We start from the raw sequence: 26,692 nt of genomic DNA, 5'->3' as shown, positions 1-26,692 counted from the left end.
GCAGAGACCATGGGGCCCACCGGCAGGAGGAGATGAGGCCCTCTAAGGAGAAAAGAACTCAAAGTGAGTGAGTGGCAAATACAAATCACGCTGAATTTTTAGAACACAGAAGCATCCCCCGGAGATCACCAGGGTTCACCGAGCAGTTCAGACTCCCCAGTATTCAGCAGGTTGGGAAGGGAGGCTTTGTGATTCAGACCTTATCCATCCCTATGGAGTAAAGAGTCCCGGCAGAGTCAGGGCTGGCTCCTGGCTACCTGTAGATGCGACGGACACAGCTCACCTTGCTCCAAATCTCTGTGGAGGAAAACGTGTCCCTGGGTCTCCCAGGGGAAGATAGGCTTTGATCTCTGCTTCGATGTTCTACAGCACAATTGGATTAAGACAGAAGTAAATGGGGACGTCAGGCCAATCTCTGTCACTGGAGATTAAGCAGATGATGACTAATTATCTCTTCCTCTCTGTTTCCGAACCAAATGAAAAGCTTTTGAGATTACCTAGAAGAGCCTTGGGCCGCCATCGCATGTGATGATGTGTATATCTACACTTTGCCGCTCAAACTAGAAACGAACAGCTTGTCTGGTGTTTGAAAACACATTTGTAAACTCCTGGGGGAACTCTTGAAGCCAGACAGATTCTCAGCTTATTGCCTAATTGTTTTGATTGAAAATCTAGACCACATCCTTTTATTTGACAAAGCGTCCATGTCTCTGGATGTGTATCATACATAGGACTTTTTTTTTTTTTTTTTTTACTTTTCCTCATTAAGTGCAGTCAGTGGACTGGTATTTGACAGGAAGGAAGAGATGGAGGAAGGGAAGGAGGGAGGGAGGGAGATGGATAGATTTCTGGAGCTTTAAAAACAAGCCTGGGATCCCTGGGTGGCTCAGCTGTTTAGCGCCAGCCTTCTGCTCAGGGCATGATCCTAGAGTCCCAGGATCGAGTCCCATATCAGGCTCCCTGCATGGAGCCTGCTTCTCCCTCTGCCTCTCTGTCTCTCATGAATAAATAAATAAAATCTAAAATAAATAAATAAATAAAAACAATCCTTAAAACTTCTGCCATTTGTTTCTGAATCACTCAGAAAATCAAGCAAAGAAATGAAAACGTTTCTCATAAAACTGAACACATATCAAGCAGCTGTACTTTCAGAGGTGGTGTGGCCTGTTTTTATCACACGGGCCTCAAAGAGTTTGTAGAAATCTGAGCTTTCAGTCTCAGCTCTAATTTGGATTCCTAGGTTGACAATGAACAAGTGATCTGATTTAGTGCCATTTTGTCACTTGCGGTTTGATGCAGTCCTCCTAGGTGTGTCTCGGGGGCATTTAGAAACACGCTGATGTTGCCAGACAGAGAGCCGAGGGTAGGTGTAAAGTGTTTTCGAAGAATGCAATCTGTAGGCATCTTCTGTTTTCGCTTCACTTTGTGACTTCTTGCAGTGTTTCCTCCCTCATCTAAGATCTTTCCCATTTTAATAGCTATTCAACATCCGAAAGTAAAAATCTCTCTGAGATCTAGACAGAAAATCGTATGTTGCTTTAGGTAATCTTACTCTTTGAACTTCCTTCCTATGTGCCTAATGTAAGACAAGATTCCTTCTTTTTATAGTTTCTGAGCACCTTCTCTTTATGTGTGCAATTTAGCAAATGATGCCTGACAAATCTTTTCCCATAACTTCTAACTATCAAAATGTCCTTTTTGTGAGTCATGTTTTGTTTTTTCAGTTTTTTTTTTTAACTTTACTTCGGGCATTTTAGATTTATGTTTAGCATCTTGAGAAATAAAGATTTTTACAATTTAAAAATAAAGCCAACTTCATGCAGAGGACAAAACTCAAGATGCCATCTTGATGGCATAGAGATGCCATCAGAGGCATAAATGGGTTAGGACCTTTGCGCTTGCAGCACTTTTTTTCCCCTGGAAATCTTTCCTTTTTGATTATCCTTTTTCTATTTTATCCTGTTGGTCCTGAAAAATGGGCAGATGCCACACATCCCCATTCTCACTGTGGTAGAACTGAACTAGTACATTACATAGAAACAAATTGTTATGAAATTGAATCCTTGTTTTCTTATTTTTTGGTGGGGGAGGATGGTATGGCTGGGAAGTGGATCTATGTAGAATGAAGGAATCAGCCATTTAAACTGGTTTGGTAATTAGTTAAAGCAAACAACTACTTGTCTATTTTCCCCTTCACTAAATTGACCAGATGTTTGACAGAACTGAGCGATTAATTAAATAAAAATGGCTATTTCAACACATCAAAAAAAATCCATAAATGGGTTAGGAAAGGCTCTGGATGAACTCTGCAGTGCCATAAAAGACATGAAAAATCTGGTCTGTGCCTCACTATAGCCATTGCCCAGTCGAAAGTAACAGAAATTGACTTAGACAAGCGAAAGGAAAAAGAAGGAGTTCAGTGGAATGAAATTGGAAAATCACAAAGACATAAAGGAATGACTAAAAATAAAAATATAAGAGAGGAAGGCATGAAGGCATCTTCAGGATCTCAACACTTAAGCTCATGAGCCTTTTCTCCAAGAAGCTCTTCAGTATGCTTGAGCTCGAGGTACCCCAGCTTTCTCTAACCCCCAAATTCCTGGGGCTGAGTATCCCATGGCCCCAAGTTTGGTCAGTTGTCTGGTCCCATGGCAATTCCGGCAGGATCCTAGAACACAGCTTTGGTTCTTGGAAAGCCTCCTGTAGAAGTGATCTTGCACTGGCTTGGGCCCTCTGAGAAGTGGATGCAAGAGACTTACTGTGGAAAAACCTATGGAGCATAAAGGGGAGGAGCAGAGGACATCATAATGCAGGTCTAATCCCTGTGAAGGAGAGAAGGAAGCAAGGTTAAACTGCAAAATCTAAGACTACAACATTAGAAAAGTTTTGGCCAAGCTGATGGGAATCCTTGAGTCAAAGTCCAGAATCAGGAAATTCTTGCAACGTTGCAAGAAGCAGCTGACTTAGGGGCTCCTGGGTGGCTCAGGGGTTGAGCATCTGCCTTTGGCTCAGGTCATGGTTCCCCCCGGTCCTGGGATCAAGTCTCCTCGGGGAGCCCGCTTCTCCCTCTGCCTATGTCTCTGCCTTTCTCATAAATAAATAAATAAAATCTTAAAAAATATAAAAAAGAAGCAGCTGACTTACTATCCCTGACATACTCAGTCATTGGCTGAGAGCAGCCCACAGGAAGAGTGGTCTTGTGTGTGACTCAGCAGCAGCTGGGGCCACCCAATCAGTTACTTCCTTCACAGCGGGGGATCAGAATTGTGTCTCTCCACAGCTGCCACAGAACTGTTCCTCAATAAAAGAGAATCACAGAGAACTGAGAGGTCACCTCAAGAGACATCCTCTGCATTAACCTTTTGAGATCAACTCTTGAGAATTTAGTGATGCCTCTAGTTGGGGCTCTATTGGTATCAAGCCATGGATCTCACCATACCCAGTAATTCCTCAGTTCCTACTATATCCATTCAGCTTTGAATTACCCTGTTTTGTCACATTCTATTTTAAGGCTCTACGCCAGTAAAATAGAGTTGAATCGAATGTCCTCTACGGTGTCACAGGAAAGTCATCCCTTGGGTAACGATACCTGAACGGTCTTGGTTGTTTTGCTTATATAAGTGCACTTACCACTTAGCACCGGTTTGCTCCACTTTCTTGTTTACTGGCAACCACATCTCTAGAGTTACACTTTGGCTACCGCTTCAACAGGCAGAGCATGACTTTGGTGGCAAAAACATCATCACTTGTCAGGAAAGAGACAGAGTTGGGAGAAGGAGGAATCAGGAAAGGGGCATGTTGATGGAAAGTAAAGGCCCCACTGGGCCCCGGCCCCTTGCATACATACTTTATCTTGGCCTACAAAAGCCTCAAGATTCATCTAATTACAGTCTTAACTTTGCTTTTTCCCTAGCTGGTCACTAAAAGAGCCACGCCAGCTGCCTTTCTGCAGATTCTATACATACACAGGCCCTAAAAGTAAGGTATAGGGGCTAGCTCAAAACTATTCTGTAGGTGCATCTCTGATACCACACACACCACATCTCAGGTCCCCTGTGGGGGTGCATCCGGTCTGCTTGATTCTGAAATGTTTTCCTCTGCAACTTCCAGTTTCTCTTTGCAGTGAGAAGATTTAATAAGTGCTACTTAATTAAATGAGTCTCCCTCAAGGCCTTAAAAGCTCCATTTTCAGATGTTTGTAGTATTTTGTATAAGAGCAACGCTGGCACAAATAGAATTCATATTTGACTTTATTAGTCATGATAAATGACATAAGCTCCTATAATAAATAACTGCCAAATCTCAGTGATTGCACTTCCAGTGTGGCTGTTTCTAATTGAATGGCTATGCGCTAGCTCTCACCCAAGTGGTGACTCAGTGACCCGGGCCATTTCCATCTTGTGACTCCACTGTATTGAAGTTTCAAAGTCACCCCAGCACTGTCCAACAGGAGACAGGAGGAAGACAATGAGAACGTATTACTGCGCATGGGAGATTTTTGTCAGCCATGCTGAAAGGTGGCTTATGTCATTTCTGCATAGATTCCATTCACCATCATTCATCTCATGACCAACCAAACTGCGAGTAAGACTGGGAAATGAAATTAGGTGACTACTAGCTGCAGTCCCTACCAGACTGACTGATAAAAACTGGGAGATAAACTACTGTATCTCCTGGAAAAACTGGCCTTCCCTGCCCTCACATGACAAATAGTTGACCTTTTCCTTCCTCTTCTCCTTTATACCCATATGTCATCTAGGAATAGAACTGACATCCATTCTTTCAAAAAATAATTATTAAGCTCCTGCTGTGTGTGTGCCAGACACGATCCTGGATGATACAGTCATAAAATAAGATGTGATCTGTGTCTTCAAAGGCTTTTGGTTAGGTCGAAGAGAATGAAAGTTCAATCAACAATTAAAGTGAAGAAAATGCTGTGATGAATCCAGGCTTCCATTCTGAGCAAGAACAAGGGATCTTTAGGTTCCGAGGATCAGAGAGGAGTTGCAAAAAGAGGTAACACTTTAAATTAATGGAATTAATGGAATTTGTTCTTTCAGAACAAAGAAGAGTAATGGGCAGTTCAGAGAGAAAGAATGTTGTATAAGAAGAGAGAGAAGATGTAAAAGTACATGTCATATGAATGGTTTAAGTAATCTGGTACGACTGAGGTGAGGCTAGTCAGGTGAGCAAATTTAGAGATGGGGCTAAAGATAAAGATGGATCGGATCATGAAGAACATTTAGGGCTCAGCTGTGGTCTTTGATATGCATGACAGCCTAATTAAGAGTTTTAAGCACAAAGTGATATGTTTAAAATTTCATTTGATGACAACTTTTGCCATGAAAAGATTATAGATGAATTATCATATGGATTTTAATGTCGTTGTCCTGTGTTTACTGGAAAGGATACTTCTGTTAATCGCTCGAAGACGTGCTTATCTGGCCACAACACTCTGTGCACTGCAGACATGATAACACTTTATTTTCAAATATGGCTTCCAGTTAAAACCTTCTGTTATTGTGATTCAGACTTGCCCTCAGTTTCACAACTGTCTAAAAAATAACCTCCTTATTTTAGGCTGCTGCGTGCCAAGTTGACATGTCATCCATTTATTAAGTCTGTAAAAATGCTTACCAAGAACCTATTTTGTGCTAAGCACTTGCCAGGAACTGAGTAGGTGGGAGATAGTGTTACAAAGAGAATCGTAGCACTATGGTGGGAAAAGTTCAGGTGCTGAAGCCTAATTCCATCATTTATCACAGGGCGGGAGGGACTCTGAGTAACCTTAGGCAACCTCTCAGAAACTCATCTGAGTTACTATTTTCCAGTTTTCTCAAATGGGGAAAATAATATCTCCTTCAGAGTGTTACTGTGAGTGTTCGATAAGATAATATCTGTAAAACACTTCAGAGGGCTCAAAAGGGGGGACGTGGAGTATACGTGACATGATCTCCTTGCCTGTGGCAGACACCACTAATCGCTCATGGCACAATTTCCCGCTGAGCTCACACACAACTTGGGGTGATACTTACATGAATGTAATTTTGTTATAGGACAGTATCAGAGTCATGCCTCATGAATGATCAGGAATAGCAAGGATTTGGGGCACCTGGGTGGCCCAGCTGGTTAAACATCTGACTCATGGTTTCCACTCAGGTCATGATCTTCCAGTCATGAGATCGAGCCCCATATCTAGCTCTTGCTCAGTGAGGAGTGTGCTTGAGATTCTCTTCTTCACCCTCTGCCTCAGCTCTCTCTCTCTCTCTCAAATAAATAAATAAATCTTAAAAAAAAAAAAAAGAAATAGCATGGATTTCAGAGGTGATGTATTAATCTGTATGCAGTAATCAGAAAAAGACTTTATGCAGGAGGAAGCACATGAGGGAGCCTATGAGATGCAGGATTTCTTTGAATTCCACATTTAGATGACATTTCCAAAGCTTGGCTTCAAGGCCAACTTAAGAGTGTTTCTTCCATCTTCCTCGCACTTGATTTGCTCTACCATAGTTTGTCATATGGAAGTCGCTGGTCATTCTCTATCTTGAGCTAAGCTACTAGAGCTATCTAGCCTTACAATATGTATCAATAAATAATGTTCATATTATTTTAGTCACACAGTATCTTGGGTTGTACTAGATCTTAAAACTCAGGCTAGCAGGTCTAAATCCAGTTCGTACCTTTTGTCTTAGCAGAGCTGTTTTGAGTCTGTTCTGTACATGAATGGTTCAAGAGTGACTGAGGTAACAGCAGACAGAATTTGGTGAGCCCTCTCTGACCATTTTCATTACAGGACTTCCCCGGTCCCTTTGGTGGTGAGTTTCCTCATATTTGTTCTCTTGAGTCTCCAGGACAAAAAGACTGTGGTTTTTCCACCCGTGCCCCTGCTGTCGCTAAATCGCTGCTGACTATACCTGATCCCAGGCTGAAGACAATAATGGAAACCACTCTATTTATTCCATTCTTTTGAGCATGGAGTTCCTGTAAGAATCCAGTTGCCTTGGGGCACTTGAGTGACTCAGTTGGTTAAGCATCTGACTCTCGATTTTGGCTCAGGTCATGAGCTCAGGGTCATGAGATCTGGCCCTGCATGGGCTCCTCGTTCAGCGGAGAGTCTGCTGGAGAGTCTCTCTTTCCTTCTCCCTCTGCCCCTCCCCCAGCTCCTTCTCAAATAAATCTTAAAAAAAGAAAAAGAATCTGTTGGCGTCGCTGCAGTCCCTAGTGATTTCAGCCAGCTACTTTTTTACCTGTGCCCAGAGTTTATAGCTCTCTATAGGAGGATCTGTGCTTACTCAGCAGTTACCCTATGTTTTCTCTATAACCAGCTTGTAACTGGTAAATTGGGATTTTGCCTATGTGGATGGGATCCCATGATTGCCTGCAAGAATTTCAACTTCAGATACTGATTACTCTTAGCTAAATGACAATGAAGATTTCCATTTCAATTCTTATTAAATTCAGTGCGAATTGATGCAGACTGCATGTCCGCATACACGATAATGGTAGACTAGCTATGACTTACATTTAGAATGTAACTAAAATTAAGGTAAAGCTTTTGAAAGGAAATAAATTGAGCCTAAGGAATAATTCCATTTGGTGTTGATACCCATTTAATTTTAAAGAGAATAATATTTGTATATAAACAGTACCTGAAAATTATTTCACTTTCATTGAGATTCCAAGAGTGTCATCTGATCACTAGGTATATCAGTGCCTTGGGCCTGTCTTGCTTTCTTATTTTTAACAAGAGCCAGGACAGGAACTGCATGATGATAATCTGTCGCAGTCATTAGCTAAGCTGTTTTGGAGAGGAATTCTAATGATACAGAAAATCTGGTTAGTGCAGACACCAACTCCCAAACTTAACTGTATGTTTCCTCACTTATAAATAAATCTCATCTGACTGTGGCCAAACTACTCAAAAAGAATTTTCTTCCTCTGTTTCCTCAACCATGATAGCTAGACTTGCAGGGTTTGGGGTGAAAAGAGATAAATGAAGGAAAAGAAAGTAGTCAGCAGAGTGCTGAGCACGTATCTGGTTAGTAAAATATCCATGGCAATCACAGGTGAGAGGTTTTGTAATGTGGTCAGCACTTGGCGGGGCTGAAATGCATTCCCCAGAATTCCCTTTCCTGGGCACTTCCCCCTGGGGTGGCCTACAAAGGAGAGTCCAGCGGGCTATTACTTAGCGGGCAAAATGAAGCAGCTACCATCCTGTCGTTCACACACATTGTTGTTGAGTCGCTCATCTTGTTGGCATGAGATAGCGGATGAGCCCACTACTTCCCTCCTTCTTCCAGAACATTCTTCAGCTTCCCTGAGCCATTTGTGTGTTTCCTTCCGGGACTAAGGATCCCCATTTCTGCAGGATGGCCAAATCATTAAGGCCAGAGATAACGGGAACTAGTGGGAGTTTCAGTCCCTCCCTGCGGCCTCCAGGTCCTACTGTTGGGTTCCCACTTGTCCTGATTCTCCCTGGTTCTACGTCTGTCTTCTCTTGCTCACCCACCTGACTGTGGCTTCAAGCTCCAGGGCCAGACAGGGGGGGCAACGGATGCCCACAGACTGCTGAGCCACATCTCGCGATTGTATGAAGTCTAATCTCTATGACACATGGCTCCCTCTCTCTCTCTCTCTCTCTCTACACACACACACACACACACACACACACACACACCATATCTGCTTCTCTGAATGCTGCTACATGCAAACAGTAGTTGAGAGTCCTTCCATCAGTAATCCTCAAATTCAGCTAAAAATCCTCCTTGACTGGCTATGACCATGACTTACTGTTAATAAGGTGCATGGCCGCCTTTGGAAAGACCATAGTTTTCTGTTACTGAAAGTATCTGAAGAGCACCAACCCCTCTAATAGTAATTAAAATAAGATTAATGGACGCTTCTCGAGTATTTCCTATCCTACTGGTCAGGGACCATTTCACATGTGTCCTAAGAACTCTGTGAAGTAGGCTTTTGCATCACCCCCCTTTCTCAGATGAGGAAACTGAGACCACAGCTTAATCACTCCCTCAAGTCCTGTATTTACCAGAGCCCAAGCTCACACCCCCTGCACTGGTTCAAATCCAAAGCCTGTGCCTTCAGATAGGACTTTCCAAGGCTTCCTGGCGCCGAGGCCGTGCGTAATCGTACAGCCAGTGAAAACCACCTAACAGGATCACTAAGGAGGAACTGGCTAATTGCTTAGCTCGGGAAGACGCAGGCAGGAGTGGGTGGCAGTTCATTAAGATTAAGATCAACCAGAATGTGGTGATGACTTTCCAGCCTTCTCACTTACAAGATTGCGTCCTGTCTGCTATAGTTTTGGGGGTGTGATCCACACTCCACCTTTCATTATTCCGATTCTTTTCTCACTCTTGCCCTCCACTCCCAGCTTTTTTCTTTTTTGATTTTTTTTTTCCTTGCCAGCACTCCAGACTGGAAATATTTTAGGAGCAGCTTGCTACATGATATTTCACTAAAAATAATACAAGTCAAGTTATTGGCAAAAGAGTCCGCCTTGGAGGAACACCAGTTGTGCAGAGCCCGGCGTGGTAGTTCTGGCCTGGATTTTCGAGGAGGATAAATCCCTGAGACCTTGTATCCGGTGGTGAGGGTGTCCAGGCTAATGGAGATAAGTGTCATCTCGGTTCTGCTGACAGCGTGTGAGGACTTGCTGGGAGAACACGTTGGGACAAATGGGTCTAATGGATTTGTACAAGTGACCTGCTCCTTTGCCAATTCACTCTCCTCCTCTGACCTTTAATGGTGTGAGCTCCACAGGGCTCCCTTCTCCCCTCTTAGTTCTCACTCGCCCATTCGATTTCTGGGCTCAGCCCCTCAGCCTCGTGGTTAGATGTGTGGACTCTGGAGCCAGATACCCTGGGTTCAAATCCTGACTCTGCATCTCCAAGCTGGGTGGCTTGAATAATCCTGGTAAAAGAGGTTTAACAGTGGCACTCACCTTGGAGAGTTGTAAGGAAGAGTAAGACAGTTTAGTGTCTATAAAGTGCTTAGATAGTGACCAGTAACTAGGAAACATCTGAAAGTATTTATTACAGAAACTTGCAAATAGATCTAGTTTAGACATTTCTGCTATATTCCAGGCCCAAGTACCTAACTGTCAACTCCATGTCTCTGCTTGGATGTGACACAGACATTTCCAGAACTGAAGTTAATCTCTCCTAAAACATTCTCTGCCTTGGGAGGTCCCCATATCAAGGTCCATCCTCCCTACTTCTAAGCAGTCCAGAAACACGGGAGTGGTGTTCACTCACTTTACCCATTATATTATTGGTTCTGGCTCCTACATACTTTTCAAATCCTTCTATTTCTCTCTACCAGCTTTGCCATCCCTGGTGGGCAAAGTCACTATCACCGGCTTTCTGGATCACAACAACAGATGCGAGTAGTCTCCCTATCTCTGTGGTTGTACCTCTCTGCTTGGTTCCCTAAACTGTGGAAAAGGGGATCATTCAAAATTTTAAAAAACAGGACAGGGACATGCATTTAAAAAAAAAAAAAAACCCTTCTCCCATGAATTTCCATTGTTTATAAAGTTCCAGATAGGCCTTCAAGACTCTATGGTCTCTGACTCCATTTTCTTCTCCAGTTTGAACCCTTATCCACACCTGCCTTCTTCTTGTGGATCTTCTTTTAGCTCACTGAACACCTCATATTTCTTCCCATCTCAGAAATTCCAGAGATGTAGTGTCCTCTGTCTCTTCTTGCCACTAGTCCTGTCCCTGACTGCCTCCACCTACCTAACTCTCCCTTCAAGATGTGACCAGATATCACTCCTTGGGTCCCGGACCACTTTGGTATTGGGCATTTCCATCATGTGTTCCTTCTGTGTCACTTACTACAATCATAATTTAAATATCTTTATGTAATTTCTGTCTTCCCAGGAGACTTCCCACCAGGCAAAGTCTTTGTCCTATTCAGTGTTGTATTTCTGACACATAGAATGAGTCCCATAAATGAGTCCCATAGAATGAGTTATTCAGTGACTGAGCAAATATTATAAGATTTTACTCATATGGTCACGCCTTTGATCTTGTCAATGGGCATAGCTAAGGAATAAATTAGGGAACTGCCCACTCTGACCCCAAGCCCACTTAAAAAAAAAAATTATCTTGGGTTCACAGATCCCAGACTTCTAGAAATGTAAGGTTCACGTTTTTAAAAAAGATTTTATTTCAAATTATTTTGCCATAATTAGGAAGCATACCTGATATCTCTAAAGACGTTTCTTTTCTATAAAGCACACTGTCTATGGTTTTGCATAACCTACAGCAAGACGTTCTGTTTTTACAGTTTCTTTCCCAAGGCATGACTTTATTCCTATCTGTGACAACAAAACATGAAGAACAATCAAATCTCATCGTGATCCTTTATTTCAACTTTGTCCCCAGTGCCTATAATAAGCCACAAATCATTGAAACAGATAATTCTTTTCATCATTCCTCGGTGGCTAAATCACCAGGAAAGCACAATAATACCCCAGGAAAAAAAGAAAAGGGAATGAAAGCCTGCTCAAAGGACACATTTACACTCTTAAGAATTTCGACCTTTTTTGATGAAATAAGCTTCAGCTTAAGAATCAGCAACTTCTCAGACCTTTGTTTTCAGGAGGCAAGAGGAGAAGAAAGCAAAAGTGCCCTTGCTTGCCAAGTACTCAATGATCAACTATGAGGCTATGTACGAAGATAAATAATATTTTATATGTAATAATATAATTTAATAATATATTTTATATGTGAGTTAAATTGAGAACACATTTAGAAATAGAAAACAAAAAATTTGAAGTCAAATGTTTTTAGCTCTAACCTACTATCATGTGTTTACTTGGTTTGCTTTTGGTCTCAAGCAAAATATCTTTGAATTTTAAAACCTGTTTTTTCTTACTCTCTGGATTCACTTATGCGGATTACAGCTGCGTTTTCTTCTCTCTGTTGGATACAGAAATGAAGCAGTGGAACACATGTTCTTTTTCTTCATAGCCTGGTTGCAGCTTTCTGCTTTGCTTACTCCTTAAACTTTTTCAGGGACTTCAAACTGCGTGTGAAACCATTTCTGTTTTGCTTGTTGAGTTGAATTAGATTATTGAGCTTGGTCAACTATCCAGGCCTCAGGAGAATATATGGATTGCTCTAGAGGATCATTAAGATCAGTTTTCAAAAGGAGTTATAGAAATTGGGGATGTCTTAGCCCTTTTCTACATTACTAACTTAGACTACCCCACCCCCAACCCCAAATCTTTTGAGTTAATATTTTAATAAGTACAGCATCTTGGTGATAAAGAATCCCACAAAGATATTGCCTATGACATAAAGTAGCACTTCGCTACTAAAAGTTAGTAAATTCTGAAAGGTTTCAGAACTTCAAAGGTGGTATTCTTATTACAATAATTAAGGGTTTGGTGTCCATTTGCATAAATGCATGATAGTTTTAAGAAGTTCCATTAGGTTCCATCTTTCCCAACTAAAGGCTTCCAGTCTTACTATCCTATCATCCCATAGCTCAGAGAATTTCCCCTGAATAGTAGATATTTGTTAGATCAGAATCCAGTTCATCCCCAGTGGTTACCTGGGGATCCAGCCACTCTCACTATATATGGTCCTGGTGGAGTTGCTTTCGACCTCACCCCAGGAATGGTGTCTGAGCTAAGCTTGGCCACACAAAGGCTCATATTTCTCTGTCCATAGTGACTGGCTTAGAGATAGACATGTGACCAAACCAATGCCATTAATTTACTATTGAAATATTTCTCATGACTTTTGGAGGAGATTGGTATGCTATTTTGGTCTGCATTTTTAAGAGGAAATGTGTGTTCTGGGGTTGTTGCAGCCATCTTGCCCCCACAAAGAGGAAATCTCTCTGAGAATGGAACAAGCGCAATTAAATAGTAGCCTTTCACAACCATAGGATAAAGTGGAGCCTGGGACCCTAAAATGTCATTAATGCCCTATATTAATCAGTTCTCAATCTCTGAGGAGTAATATGAATGATTTTGTAAAATGTCTGACAGCTCTAGAGATGAAATATATGATGGGAAAACCTAAAGAGCTCTTGAGGGCTGTGGAGCCAAGTCTCATCACTAGTCATACAAATGAATTACAGTAGAAGGAAAAGTAGACGCATGTTCTAGGGCAGGTTTCATGGGGTTACAAGGAAACTCTGGTTCATTCAATAATTAATTAAACTAATTTTCCTCACATTAAGTTGACAAAATCAATGCATGGCTATGACATACGCCAAAGATGGATCATTCCAAGCAGAACATGATAAGATTTTCACATACTGAAAAAGTCAGTGGTGGATTGCAGCAAAATACTTCAATTTCCCTGGCTGATAGAGACCCCTGGCTTGGTTAATCAGCACCTTGACTTATTTTTGTCGAGTTATAACAGAGTGCTTTGAAGAGTAATAACGAAACCTAGCCTGAGCCCCATGCCTACTCACCTGGACAACCCCAGGCACGTCTTTATTTCAGTGCCCTCATCTTCAAAATGACACAGTAAATACATTTCCTCTAAAACCAAATGTTTTTGTTTTGGTCTATTTTAATTAGCATTTTAAACAACTTTTCCAACTTTTTGTGTTTAGTTGAAATTCTTAAAAACAAAAAATTAAAATAAATAATAAGTGAAATTCCTAAAAATAAACTAATTATTATTCTTATAACTAGGTAAGTGATCCTCAAAATGAAAAGGAGAGCATATCCTGACCAAAAGTGGGTATTTTTTTTTTAAGTTCTTAGGTTTATTTCCACCACCTCTCTAAGATATATCAAGGTCTTAGGAAAAAAGAAGGATCAGTATCCTAAGAAAGCTCCAACTGGTCCCCAATAAACAAACCCCTTTCTCCATTTGCAATTGCTATATTCAATATTTCTTTGGATTCAAGGCTTGAGATTCATTTTCTAGGTATTTAATTAATTTACCATTTTTCCCTAGAGAAAAGTACAGAGAAAATTAATTGATGAATTATCATTAATAATAATGATGGCAATGATAATAGACATTTGTTGAACACGTGAGAAGAAACATACATTGTGCCAAATTCTTTAAGTGGATTATTAAGTTCAATCCTCTCAAAAGTGCTTTGAGGTAGGTGCCATACGTGTCCAGGTTTTGTCAATGGAAAAGCTGAGGCTCAGAGACATTTAGCAACTTGCACCAAATTACATAGCTGTCAAGTGGCTGAGCTGGGATTTGAACTCAGGCTGGCCTGATTGATGAACCTATTCCACTTATGACTATTGTTCCTATAGCCACTAAGAATATTAATTTGGTGCCCAATGTCATGGTCCCAGGCATATGTTGCGGGACACATTCATTATTTTATTTACTCTATACCACAGCCCCATGCAGCAGTTCTTAGCATTCTTAGGTTGTAAGACAGAAGACTTTGATGTATTTGGATTATCGCATGCCTTAGATAAGTTTCCTTCACACATTCAGGAAACCTGTGCATTGCTGCATGTGTAGGAATGACTGTCAGCCATGAAGGCAAATGGCAGCCTGGAGTCAATGTGGTGGAATGGCCCTGTTGGCTGGTGGCAGTAGGGTCCGGGAATGAATCTGTCCCATGTAGATAAATCAATGTTTGCATAAATCTCCTTACTGAGTATTTTTGAAAAGATTTATTCATTCATTCATTCATTTATTCATTCATTCATTTGTGAGAGAGAGCACGTGCATGAGCAGGGGGAGGGGGAGAGAAAGAGAAAATCTCAGCAGACTCCATGCTGAGCATGGAGCCCGATGTGGGGCTCGATCTCACAACCCTGAGATATGACCTGAGTGGGAACCAAGAATGACGCTTAATGGATTGAGCCCCCCAGACGTCTCCTTACTGAATATTTTTAATTGGATCCCAGGAAAAGATAGTAATTTATGACCAAGAACTAATGGCCTTTGAAATATTTTTCAGTCACTTAAAAAATATATAAAATGCTATTCTTTGCCTTACAAGGACAACAGGCATCTTAAGGAAATAGGGCCACCTTAAAAATAATTATTATAATATTAATATTATTAGGTTTCAATTTTTATATTTTCTGTTTTTCTACATGAAGTATTACTGTTACCATTTTTATGGAGGTAACAACTCTTACTTCAATTCAGCTTGAGATTACTTCAAGTCATAACCTGGTGCCACACATGATCCCCATCCCTGAGAATCATGAAGGATTAAGACTCAGTCTCTGGCCTAGGAGAGTTTGCTCCAGAACCTTCTTTTCATTTTTAAACACTTCCTATCAGAGGTCAAGTTTCGTTTGTCTTCAGTCACCTTGCAAGCCCATTGGCTGTATAGCAACTGTTTTAAATTTAAAGGTCTTTGAAAAGAGATTAACCTTCATTTAGTGGAAGGAGATAATATAGGTTTTCTTTTCCTCTAGCTTTGATCTACATCTTCCAGAGTTAGAATTGTCATTAATGTTGTGGGCTTTACCTTGTCAGAGTGAAAACAAGTCCTGTCTTAACGCAGGTTAAGACCTAGTCATATACTAAGTGTTTAAAAGAATTATCTTCTTTGAAAACTCCTGACAAAGAGGCAATGCACGGGTTGGGTCTTATAATAGTCACACAAAGGACCTGACAATGGTCTTTAGGGTTATGAAGAGTTACTGTATAAACGAGGACTTGGCAGTAGTGATATTTTTCAACTGATAGTCCAACCATAGGTTAAACATTTTTTTTTTTAAGTGAGTAAAAGGCCTTTCATGTCAGCACAGTTACAAAATCTGTAGACTTAAGTGGCTAGGAAGCCTGTAAAATGCTGGTATCCTAAAGGAAATTGAGATGCATCTTTTTTTTTTTTTTTTTTTAAGATTTTACTTATTTGAGAGCAAGAGAGCATGAGTGAGGAGGGGCAGTAGCAGAGGGAGAAGCAGGCTCCCCACTGAGTGAAGAGCCCAATGTAGGGTTGATCCCTGGACTCCAGGATCATGACCTGAGCTGAAGGCAGATGCTTCACTGACTGAGCCACTCAGGCACCCTAAGTCATATATTTTAAAAAATAATCACGTGCATATAGATTTCTGAAGAGAAAATTAGCATTTTTGAGGTCCTTCTATGTGTCAGTCTGCGCAAGGGGCAAAACCCCCTAAAATATTTTCTTACGGTGTGTCTTTTATAAAAGAAGAACCAGGCCCAAAGATGTTACGTCGTCCAAGGTCACGCAGTCTGTGAGCAGCAGAACAGGAATTCAAACCCAGCTCTGTTTGACTCCAAAGCCTGCATACTTTCCATTATGTCATCGTACGTCCTTTTATGGGATGATTTAGTTGCCAACTGGGGATAAAATAAATAGGCTTTTGAAATTCTTTCCATTGCCTTGACTCTCTTCTCCCTTCCTTGATCTCAATATTGGCTATACCACTGTAATGACTTGCAAATACAGAGAGGGTGGGGTAGGAAACAATGCAACATAATGAGTTTACATAGGTTTTCAGATTTAAGTTCTCACTCTTATTGGGTCATAAAATCTCAGTTCAGGAGGGATCTTAGAGTTCATCTAGCAGAAGCCAAGTCCAATGTTTATCTCAATATCCCCCCTCTCCTTCCCCTCTCAGCAAATATTTATCTAGTACCACTGCGTGATAGGTGGTGGAAATGGAGCAATGAGCAACACAGCCAATTCCCCACTCTCGTGCAGTTTTTCCTTGTTGCTGTTGCTCTCTTCTGCATTTTTCAGCTGTTCCTTCCAGCAGAGTAGGATAGATGCCGGGTTATAAAGGAAGGAGGAAAGGCCAAACCATTTCAAAGACGTCCTCCCTTACATAACTCATTAAAAACCCCCTGGTGTACAGTTGACATCTAAGGCGGTAATTGGGTACATAAAAGTCAATCTTAGCGCTTTGCCCTTAGTCTGTGGTCTTATTAACCAGTTTAAATGCATTTCCCCCATGTGGCTTAGAGACTGTTAAGGATCTAGAAATACTTTTGGACTCTTCTGAGCAGACAAGAAGACAGATGGACTAAAGAGTAATGGTTGGCAAGAACATGTCATTAGTAGTTTGATGTGAAGGTGGTTCCGAGTAGGAGCTCAGCAATTTCAGTGGGTGTCTGAGAAGGGATTTGGAAGGGAAGAGAGGAAGCGACGGTAGAGAGAGCCCAAGAAAGATGAATAAGTGGAGGAACAGAGTGGGGAAGCCAGGAAGAATCATGTGAAATAGCACCTACCCAAAACATGCACTTAACCTTGACGGGATTGACAGAGATGGGCAAAGCCCCCACCCCCACGAGAATGGTGTTCCAAGCCTAAAGCTTCCTCAACTTTTGCTACTTTGTCTCCATTTCATGCTGTTTTCTTGTGTCCCCTGCTTGACCAGTTATAGGCCGGTCCTCTCTCTCTAGGACAGTGAAACTGACTGAGAGCAGGGAATCCCAGCTTAGTCATCTCTGGATCCCCAGTCCCTGTGTGGTGCCTCTTGTAGAGAGCAGGTGTTCCAGATATGACAAATACGACTGGTGACCAAGTGCTTTCTCATTCGCTAAAGGGCCTGTGCTTGGCAATACTTTCTGGATAATAATTGAGGTTTGGCGGGGGTTAGAGGGGAGAGGCAGAAGGAGTCCATTCCTGAACGAGCTCAGAGGGAGGAGAACAGCCCTCCAGACTTGTTCTCACTCTCCCAGAAGCTGCAAACTGGAATGAAAGGGCATCCAAAGACAAAAACAAGAGGCCGCGTCCCTTGTTTCATTACCAGCCCAATCCTGATTTGGGGGGTTCTTTGCATGAGCTGTTTCCCTAGTCCTCACCAGCCCAAGGGGCATCAAACATTGTAGCCTGTCACCAGCTCACTCTACAGGAACTTCCAGCGCCTCTGCCTCTCCCTCTAATTATTCTGGGAAACTTAGCAGTTATTTCATGCGTGTCCCCCAAGCGGTCATCAAGGGCAGCGTCTGCCGGGAACCGGTCTCCTCCCTTTACTCAGCAGCTAAGAGGTTGTCAGAAAGCCAACAAGAAGCTTCTGGTGGGAGTAGCAAGGCACCGGCCTCCCACCTTGAGTGAGGGTGCCTTAGTGCCCAGCGACCTCCCACCTTCCGGGGCACGTGGAGGCCTGCAGCTTCTGTTCCACGCCCTAGTGTCCTCCAGTTGCACTTGGTGGCAAACAGCACTGGCCATATGGTCCAGACGGGAGATGGTGAGATTAGAGAGGTTGGGCTTCAAATCCTGAAGGTGTCACTTTATAGCCCCATGGCCACAGGCCAGTTACATGTCCCCCCCCTTGGCCTCAGCTTCCTCATCTGTAAAATGGAGACAATTAAGGCCGTATCAGAGGGCCACTGTGAGGATGACGACAACGTGTGGTTGAGAGGATGCACGTTAGGTGTGTCATAATTAGGAAGAGCTCAATAAATGCTAATTATTAGCATCGGCATCTGTTACCTAGGTTACCAAGAGTGGTTCTTTGGGCTTCCGATGTCTAAAGATATTTCTGGTAAATAGCTCTTAAAGTCTTTGTTCATAGTTCTCACTCCCAAGGGGACTCAATGGGGAGGGAATGAACTCAATGATAATGTCTTGCCCATGTGACCCTCTCCTCTGACCCCTTCTCATTGTCTTAAAACAAGCCTACATCCCCCTCGACTCTGCTGCCTGGCAATGAGCTGCTTCCTAGGGAGATCTTCCACCCGTCGTGCAACAGGGCTCCGCAGGGCCCACCACCATGAGCCTCCGGCCAGGGCCAGGCATGTCTGAAGGCCTATGCGCCCAGCTAGCATCTCTCACACGCAAGGAGGGCTTTGGCAATGTTTGGATGCTAGCTGAGCATGTAAAGGAGAAAACGTAAAAAGAGAAGAAAGGAAGAGAGAATTCAAGTCCCCCCTCCCAAAAAAAGAAAGCCAGATATTCAACAGAGACAGTACTTTCTGGGAGCCTAAGGTTATATTTTAATCTACATTTTCCTGCAGAAAATTACTACACGGAAGCCAGAAAATATGTTTTTATTACATTCTGCGGAATACTCTTCAAAAAAAGATTGTGTGTTGGGAAAACACTAGCAGAAAAGCTGGGACCTGGTATGTGCCTAGGTTTGAAATGTGCATCGTGATTCACCAGACACAATTCAATTGGAAATTATCCCCCCCCCTTTTTTTAAATGCCATTCACTGGAAGAAAAAAATTAATCTACTCAGTAATGAATGCATAGTCCATTATAGTTATTGTGTTCTTTTTGAAAAAAATAACATGACAGCTTTATTCACTCCATGTGGCAAACCAAATTGCTTCAAGTAAAGCACAAATAAGACAAACACTAAAATTGAATTTTTCCTTCCTCTTGTACCCAGAGGCATATGCTGTGGCTATAATGCAGAAGTTAAAATGGCAATAATAATAATAACAGTGGAAAACTAAATGAAAATATTAAACTCGGTTAGACAACAGATTCCAAGGGGCAGCAATTTTCATGCTCCATCTGCTTGGAGAAAATTTCTCATTAATCAGGTCTATGAAAGGATGTGGGTGTTGGATTCTCTGTCAGAGCCATAAAGGTTTCTGAACAGTGATGTGTCACTTATCTGTTGAATCTAGTTTGTTTGTTATTTTTTTAATTTCCAAAGGACACCCCGCCTCCAGTAAGTTTGCTAACCGAAGTCCCAAGGGAAATTGGCCGAAAGGATTACAGCAAACACGGATGGAGAAATAAATCGGCACCTAGTACTCAAATTGAAAAATTTGACTTTTTAACTTAGATGTCACCCGGGGACTATCCCTTTTAACTACAGGAGAGAGGCCCTGTGAATGTACTCGTGGAAGATTTAAATAAAACCAGCACACCAGACTTTAATAATTTGCCTTCAATGTCCTCCAGAAGATTTTGCACATGTTTAGATAATAGAATATTCTCATGGGGCTTTCTTTTCCTTGCTCTTATTAGCAGTTCTACGAAGACAAGCTCTATTTTATTGCCATTGCCATTATGTTACAAGGCTTAATGGAACATGTGACTTAGATGAATATACAATTTGTTGAAAAGCAAAAGGAATATAGGAGTTCAGTTTCTCATTATGTTCTATGGTTATTACTATTATCATTTTAAAATAGTAGTGAAGAGCATAGGCTTTGGATTCAGACAGAGATAACACTGTTTAGAGGTCAGCCCTGCCATGTGCTCTGTGACCTTGGACAAGTTACTTAACCTCTCCAAATCTCAACGATCTGTTCTATTAGATGGGGACAAGGATCCCTTCCTCAAAAGACCATAAAGATTAAATCAACTTTAGCACAGTACTTGGCACCTAGTGAGTAATTTTCAAATGGTAGCAATTAACATTAGTATTAAGCACATTTGCTTAAGATTATATGTTTAGTACCTTCAGGGAAAAAAATTAATTGACTTAACCCTGGTTATAATCCAAGAGATATAGAGCGGTCATATAGAGTGGTCATTTGTTGAGGAAGAAAACCTTTGGTAAGAGTGGATCCTTCAGTACACTGATTGTGATGCACAAAATCAGATGATGGTTTTGACCCTAGGAAAGAGGACCTCAAGGAGAGTTTCACACAGAGCAACTGAAGTAGGTTTATGCCTCCACAGGTTAGAATGGATGAAGAAGATGTGGTATATATAACGGAATATTACTGCGCCATACAAAAGAATGAAATCTCACCATTTGTAACAATGTGGATGGATTTAAAGAGTATAATGCAAATTGGAACAAATCACAGAGAGACAAACACCATATGATTTCACTCAGATGTAAGATTTAAGAAACAAAACAAATGAGCAAAAGGGAAAAAACGGAGAGGCAAACCACGAAACAGTTTCTTAATTACAGAGAACAAACCGATGGTCACAAGAGGGGAGGCGGGGGGATGGGTTAATAGGTGATGAGATTTAAGAAGTGCACCTGTGATGAGCACTGGGTGTTGTGTGCAAGTGTTGAATCACTATATTGTACACCTGCAACCAACATTACACTGTATGTAAACTAATTGAATTTAAATAAAAACTTAAAGAATGCATCTACATGCTTATTGCAAATCGAAGGAACCAAATAAATATCTACTTTGTGGCTTCTACGTGCTAGACATCATGCTAAGCTCTTCATGTATTTAATGACTGTACCGTAAGTATTATCTCCATTTTAGACATGAAGTCACTAAGGCTCAGTGGCGATGAAGAGATTTCTCCAAGTCTCACAGCTGTAATGGTGGAGCGGTGGTTTAAGCTGAGCTTGTATTTTCTGTCAGGCCCTGTTTTGCTTTTCTAAATAGACATCTTGACCTACCCTGATGAAGAAGTCTAGAGGACTGTGGTGACCCACAGGGGAACAGTGACTTGCCATTTAAGAGGGATTCAGGTAGTAACTCCAGCCAAAGCGAGAGGGGCGCAGGAGGCCCCCTTGCTTTGGAGACAGTGAGCTTGCATGGGGAGCAACTCTGTATGATGCTGCCCCCTCTATCATCTCCCCACTATCATCGCCCAGAGGCCTGGAGTCATCCCTATGCTGCAATAAGGAACCGAGACAACCACAGGGGCTGTTTGGTTCACAGTCTAGGAGAGGAAGATGGAAGTGGGTGGAGGCTGCAGCCCTGGAACCACAGTATCTGAGGTTGGAATTCCACTTTTTTCATGGGCAGCCTCACTGACCTTGGGAAAATTATTTAATTCACCCATCCTTCATTTTTTTTCCATCTGGAAAGTGGGAATAAAACCATACCTGCCTCCTCAGTTATGAGGATTAAGCGAGTTAGTATCTATGGAGTGTTTAGAGAATGACTGGCGTCTAGCAGGTTCTCAATAGATGTTCCCTGGGGCTCTTCTAGGAGTTATCAGGATGATGGCAGATAACGTTTTGGCTCTCCTAAATATCTCTCTGTATCTTTGCATTTCCTTGCCCTTGTCTGCACTGTCATCAGGGATTGTCATAGCTGAAGAGCTGAAAGCAGTGAGCCCTCAAGGGCCTCTGAGCAAAGAGTGCATAATGCATGACCTTGGCTTTTCCTGTCTCTTCTTTCTCTCCAACAAGATGACCATCCTCCCAGCTTGGGTAAGGAGGATACCTGGAAGGAACAGTGGAAGCAGATGTTGGTTGTTACTCAAAGGGGACTGCATCTTTTTCCTCTTAACTCCCAGGCAGAGTCCTCAAAAGAGGAGAAAGTAGACAGAACAATCCAGACAAGTCAAGGGAATCTGGAACCAAGCCCAGGCCTCTGTGCCCATTCTCAGAGCTTGAGTCACGAGACCTGCCTGGGTGGCCAGGCCATCCGTAGACCGATTTCCTCTGAACTCATGGTGGGTGAAGCCAGTGATGATGAAGGGCCAGAGACAACCCCAGAAGATCTCTGAGACTCTAGCGCGGCACACAAGAAGCTGTCAGAGAGCTAGGTCGGAAAGGCCTTAGGATTGGAGTCAGGGGAGACGAAGCAGCTGATGTCATTGACATTGAGGAGGACTCTAGAGGAGCCAAAGTACATTACAGCGGAAGAAGCAAGGACTGGGTGCTAACTCCTCTCACCCCCAGATAACACAGAGGTGACACGTAATCCCCTGGAAACATACACACCACCTGGGGAGTGAGAGTGGGGCTCTAAATTCACTGAATTTCTATTACTGCTCAGAATGGGTGCTTAAAGTAGAAAGGAGGCGAAGTCACAAATCAAGGGAATTATGTTGACTGCTCTCCTGAGTGAAATGTTACCCAAGGCAACAGCAGCTTCTGTTCAAATAGGAGATGGTGCCACGCGCAGGCAGCCAGCACTTTGGGGAGGCACACTGGCAGGCCTCAGTGGCACAATGAGTGTGATCTCTTTGTTTTTGCTCTCTCCTGAAGCTTCATCAAATGCCAACTACGGGCCAGGCACTGTGCTAAGTTACCAAATGGGATTGTCTCATTGCATCATCAAAAGCACTGTGGGATAAATACTGTTATTATTCCCAATTTACAGATGTTAAACCTGAGGCCTAGCGAGGTCAAGGTTATCCTTTCGGTCCGGGGTGGGCTGGGATTCAAGTCCAGGGAGACTGTTGATGCAGACTGTGAGCAAAGTGCCACGACAGCCTGCCTCACTGAGTCACTTCTCAGCGGCAGACCTGCGGCAGACATCGGTGTTGGCAGTAACAGGACACCTCGCCAAAGGGGTGCATGGAGGGGGTGGTAGTGGTGAGGAACGTGTGGCTGCCTCTTGGAGCCAATGTGACTGGTTTGTATGCCCCACTGAGGAAATCCTAAGATCTTGGAGAGGGACTTGGAGGCCTGCTAGAGTCCTTACTTAAGAGGGCCAAACTAGAAGAAAATTATAATTTTGTTGTTACCCTTATGATCTTACTTTTGTGCCTGGGCTGGTGTGGCTGGGGAACAAAGGCCATGCAATCAGCATCCCTACCTATTACAAGAAAGTGACCGATGGTCCATGGCCGCATTGTCTTTTAGCATCCAGCGTCACTCCTTGCTGTTAACATAATTATTCTCGATGGGTTTTTATTTTAGGATCTTCTCTTAGGCCTTAGTATCCCGAAATTCCCTAATGATGTGAGCAGCGTGGACTTCATTCCCCTTGTTTGGCATTCACACAGCATTTCAATCCGAATCATTAAATCCTTCCTCAGCCATGGGACATAGTGTCCAATATAATCCTCGGTAACGCATGTACCAACCATTTTGACTTTTTTTTTCTGAGAATCCATTAGTTTTATGTGGAACCCTCATGAATTTGCTCTCTAAGGCTTTTCGTTTGTTCCCCTTTCAGTTTTCCATGTTGTCATGATGCTTTAAATCCTGGGAAGTCTCCATGATTTTACCTTAGCACTTTCTTTGGAAATTTTTTTTCTAAGAATTCCAAATTTCTTTTGCAATTTCCAAGAATTCCAAAATTCTTTGGAATTTATTTTCAGAAATTATGGCTTTTGTCCCTGTTTCTTTTTTTTTCGTTTTTAGAAATTATGTTTTTAATACCAAAGAGCTTTTTTTTTTTTTTTATTGTTGCTCTGATTTCTTTTTTTAAATGGCATACAAACACACATACACACACACACACACACGTTCAGTAGTTGCAAAATCATCTCAAGTCTCTCTGAGAACTCTCATGGGAGTATGTTCTTGCCATTTTTGACTTCTCTTCTGCTCCCTGAATTCTCTCTAATTCCTCTGGAATCAGTTTCTGCTATGTGTATGTGAGGTGATGGATGTGTTAACTAATCTTATTGTGATAATGATTTCATAATACACGCATATACCAAGCCACCGTGTTGTACACCTTAAATGTACATGATGTTATATGTCAATTATATGCCACTAGGGCTGGAAAAAATAAAAATAAAATAAATTATTTTGATTCCTATCAGTCAATCAATCAATGGGCAAATGAATAGAAGAATGAATGAATGAAAATAAAGATGCTGGTACAGTCAGTGTAGTGATCCTTGGTTTTCTACCTCTATGTAAAACAAAGGATGGGGTAGTTGGGGTAGGTTTGCTTTAATCTTTATTATATCAATAGGTCTGTTTCCTTTTTTTTTTTTTTTTTTTATTTATGATAGTCATAGAGAGAGAGAGAGAGGCAGAGACACAGGCGGAGGGAGAAGCAGGCTCCATGCACCGGGAGCCCGATGTGGGATTCCATCCCGGGTCTCCTGGATCGCACCCTGGGCCAAAGGCAGGCGCCAAACCACTGCGCCACCCAGGGATCCCAATAGGTCTGTTTCCTGAAAGGCTTTCCCTCTCCCGTGTGGCAAGTCCAGCTAGAAGCCCTGTGTAGTGGGGATAGAGCAGTTCACTAACAGCACTGTTCTGGAATCCGTGGTCAAGGAGCCAGAAGCCAGGGCTGGTCCCCCCAAATTCCAGATGAAGGAGGGCTCTACTTTAGGACTCCAATTCCCAAACCATAAGCCCCAGATGTTCTCCCGTGGTTTATTCAAGAGATCTGTTCTGAGGTAATGATGATAACGATGATAGCTAATTGGTCATGGGCCAGCCCTGTTTCAAGAACATCACGTAGAGCAATTTCCTTTACTACTCACTCACCGTCTCCTCTAAGTTAGGCACCATGACTATGCCCCATTCGTACAAGGAAATGGAGGGACAGAGCTCACACAACCTGCTTAACGTCACCCAGTCAGTCAGCGGCAGAAGCAGATTTTGAACCAAGGTGACCTTAGTTCACAGTCCATTTTTTAAAAAAAATTTCTAGGTTCTGTTTCTGGGCTGATTGCCCTCTCTGGGTGGAGACTGAAGGGGGAGGTAAAATAGTTTTTCCTACAGAGACCTTACCATGGAAAGACCACAGGCCTTGTCATCAGCCCCGTATTTGCCTCATCCCTCATCCCAGCTCCCACCTTGAGGTTGTTCCAACTTTGCCACCGGTGGAAGAGCTCCTGCCTCACCTCACTGCTGGGGCTTCTGTAGGGAGCTCTGTGCTCTTTCATTTGCTTAGAGGCTTCCATCTGCTTCACATCAGCCCGACATTTGTTTAGATTTCTCATTCACTAATGGCCACTGTTCTCCACATCCTCATCCAGAGTGCTTTGCTGTTGCTCTTTCTCCTTCTTTGTGTGTCTGTATTTCTATTTCAGTGGACTCTCACAGGCCTGGGTTGTAAATTTGTGCTCAGGCTGCCATCTTGAAACGACTTCAAAAGTAGGTTTCTGTGGGTATTTTTGCAATTTTGCTCTATTGAAATGACATTGTGTGAAAAGTAGAGATTCAAGCTGTACTATTAATTTCCACATCTATATATAATTTATATTTACATTATAAAGATATACATTATCACTTGGATATAGAATTTAACAAGTGTGGATTCCAAACATGTTATTCCATATAATTTTCCCTAGGACTCAAGTAGATATTCGATAGGTTGGAGAAAGGATTTATTTAAGCTAAAATCGTTTTTGAATGCTCTGGGTGATTCAGGGAAGCAACTCTTTAGAGGGAGATGAAGGATGATAGTTTGTATTTCAGAACTGAGTGGGTTCCTGAGAAATCATTTGAAGTGGTTTATGAGATGCTTATCCTCTGTTGGCAAAATATTTACTATCAGAGCAAAAAGAGGGCTTCTTTTTCTGTTTTCTCACAAAATGTTCAATACTTCTTTCCTATGATTATGGTCAGTATAAATCACCTAATAAATATATTTAAAAGCACAAAGGCTAGTTGTAAGTGCTTGATAAACATTAGTTTTCTCTAGAGTTGCAGAATCTCAGACTAAAATGAATCATTAATTTTCAAAATTGAAAACCTGACTTGAGATGCAGAAGAGAAGGCAGACTAGAACAGTCGTTAAGCACCTAGACTACAGAGTCATACAAAGAGGCTCAAGTCAGAGTTGTACCTCCAAATTATGTGTCTAACCCTGACTCAGTTTCCTCATCTGTAAAATGGAGATCATAATAATATCTATTTTGTGTGATTATTAGTAGGATTAGATGGGGTGCAAGCCACTCAGAGCATAAGCAAATGAATATAAAGTACTAGCACAATACCCAGCACGTAGTAAGTGCTCAATAAATGCTATTGGCCATGATCATAATTCCTGTAACGACTATGCTTTAAGGGTCTATTTTACACTCATAAATATTTTTCAAAATCATGGAGCATAAAGGCACTGGGTAGTCATATGATCTTCACAACACACTATTCTTTAGAAAATCATTTTCCCATTGAGTGTTTGGTGGAACTTTAGGCCCTGGGGTGGTTTTAAGACAAAAAGTTTCATGTTCAAATAAGTTAAGGAAACAAAA

Source organism: Vulpes lagopus, chromosome 5 (assembly GCF_018345385.1).
Source record: "Vulpes lagopus strain Blue_001 chromosome 5, ASM1834538v1, whole genome shotgun sequence".
Lineage (NCBI taxonomy): Eukaryota > Metazoa > Chordata > Mammalia > Carnivora > Canidae > Vulpes > Vulpes lagopus.
This window is presented reverse-complemented; position numbering follows the sequence as displayed.